The 2,566-nt window shown below is 44.9% G+C and overlaps 1 pseudogene; it reads right to left on the reverse strand.

Annotated features, from left to right (window-relative positions):
- Window positions 1-977: 977 nt before the first annotated feature.
- On the reverse strand, window positions 978-2,320 carry LOC144249980 (ornithine decarboxylase pseudogene; annotated as a pseudogene).
- Between the last annotated feature and the right edge of the window lie 246 nt (window positions 2,321-2,566).

Raw genomic sequence — 2,566 nt, forward strand, 5'->3', positions numbered from 1 at the left:
CTCTGAGTTCACAGTGGTAGGAATGCTTTGTACACATCAGCTGTCACATGATATTTCATTCTATTTCTCAAGCACAAGACATCGGTAGACAGCCAAGGAGCTGGTCTTCCACTTACAGCAGGAAGCTGTGGTTCTGGAGTTGCTACATAGTTGGCATGTTGGTCCTGATAACACATAATAGAGAGTGGGCCTCTGGAATCCAGTGGAATTCCACTCTGGAATCCACTCAATAATCCAAGCCTTCACATGTTGGTCCCCCTATACTTCTAGATGAATTATACTTTGGATCTTTTCTGCATCGGGAGATTTACATGTGCATGAGCATAAAGTATGCAATAAAATGATTTGCATACTCCGTCCACTCATCTTTGCCATCAGAGTCTTTGATATGACTTTTTTGTGGGGTTGGGCAATTATGCTAACTGCAATATGACAGCAGCTGCCTGGCTCAGCTGTGATTCTCACTGCAGAGTCTGATGAAGTCCAGTGCTGGGTGGATTGCCACGAGCCATCCATGGGTTGTGTGTGGGTCACTGAGCATCAAAGTCTAGTGGATAGAAACCTCTGATGTCTGGGAATGACCAATGGACATTTTTTCTGGTCAATTGCCCAGAGACATTGTGAATTTTTATCCTGCTCTGCCGTGTCCCATGCAGCACCTGAGATGGGTGTGACCTGCCAAGATGCCAATCAACCTGCTGACTGCAAGACATCATCAGGAAGCAAGACTCTGCCTGTGAAACCTTATCCCTGCCTTTGATGTACCCCTTAATAAACCACCAGAGCCATCTTTCCTTTGTCTAGTTCCGGCTCTTGTATGGACTGGACATATTAGGGGTTCCACTTTTGTGAGTATATCTCTGACTCTTTGTGTTTTGTTCTTCACTAATTATTTTAGAGTTTAAGTTTTCCAGTGGCTTACATCCTCCTTGGCAGGAAGAAGAACCCCCAAATAAGACGCAGGCCATTGTCCCCTGTTAGTGGATCACATGGGTGATCTCTTTAAATTTAAGCTTCACATCCTTGGGTACAGGAAAGCCATGGTCAACATCAATCAGACACAGGCTGAAACCAACCTCAGTTCCCAAGTCAAGGACAGAGTTGGCATCCAAGACTAGCTGCACGAACATCTGGGGATCAGTGCAGACACACCTTGTGTGAAAGATAACATCAACATTTAGATATTTTGCCTGTTCCAAGGAAAGTCTGCAGATTTTGAGAGCAGCACACAGTTTAACACCGCCTTGGAGTCAGGAGTGCTGATCCGCAAAACCAACTTTGCCTTTGGATATTCTGGTAACTTGTATCAACTTGACTTTGCTATCAAAGTCATCATCTGGATTCCATTATTGGCAGCATATTTAAATTGAGACAGTTGCTTATAAGGATTTGCATAAGATTATCTTCTCTGCAGGCACCCCGAGAATGTGCCAATGTATCATGGTCAAATCCTGTTCTGATGACAATGCCCTTGAATTCAAAAAGATGCTCACTGCATTGACTGCATGAACGGGGGTGATGCGAGGAAGAGTTTTTAACCGCCTTAGATATTTCTTTAGAGTGTTTCTAAGGTTCTCTGAGCCCAGTGGTGCACACCTGAAATCCCAGTGACTCAGGAGGCTGAGGCAGAATCACAAATTCAAGGCCAGCCTCAGCAACTTAGCAAGGCCCTGTCTCAAATAAAAAATAAAAAGGACAGTGGCTGAGCGAGGTGGTGCTCAGCTGTAATCCCAGCAGCTCAGGAGGCTGAGGCAGGAGGATGTCAAGTTCAAAGCCAGTCTCAGCAATTTATCGAGGTCCTAAGCAACGCCATGAGACCCCGTCTCCAAATAAAATACAAAATAGGGCTGGGGATGTGGCTCAGTGGTCAAGTGCCCTTGAATTCAACCATAGAACTAAAAGAAAAAAGTAAAGAGTGTTTCTATCATCTGTGACAGAAAGCATCCTTATAATCATCAGAAGAAACTTCATTTGATTTTTTGGTCTAGAATGTTCTTGGCATTAAAACCTTCATCAGCTGAACTTCATTGTTCGTGGTTTCTTGATGTGCCTATGAAAAACTGGAGACCGGATTTAAAGAAATTATTTCCAGTTTCTCAAAAGGCAAGTCTCCAGGAATTCCCAACCCTGTCCTAGGAGCAGCGGTGGAAACATTCTCAGGGTGCCCAGGCACCCCATGGAGATGTTTTGAGATGGAGATGCTTTGTCTGTCCCTACCTCCTTTCCCTGCCCCCCAGGACAGTAGCCTGCAGTGGTGCCCATCTGCTGATTCAGGGTGGTTGCTGGGGTGTTTGTAGGGGCTGGCCTGTGAGGTTCTCATGTTGTAATTATTAAGGAGATGCCAGGTATGGTGGCACACACCTTTAACCCCAGCTGCTGGGGAGGCTGAGGCAGGAGGACCACAAATTCAAGAGTCCTCCGACTCAGGAAAAAAAAAAAAAAGCTGAGGACGTACTCAGTGGTAGAGCATCCCTGGTTCAGTCCCCAGTATTGCACACACACAAAATTATTATTAATGAACTAATAAGTTGTTAACACAGCTTTAAGAGAGAGAGAGAGAATCTTT

The sequence above is a fragment of the Urocitellus parryii genome, chromosome 13 (genome assembly GCF_045843805.1).
Source record: "Urocitellus parryii isolate mUroPar1 chromosome 13, mUroPar1.hap1, whole genome shotgun sequence".
Lineage (NCBI taxonomy): Eukaryota > Metazoa > Chordata > Mammalia > Rodentia > Sciuridae > Urocitellus > Urocitellus parryii.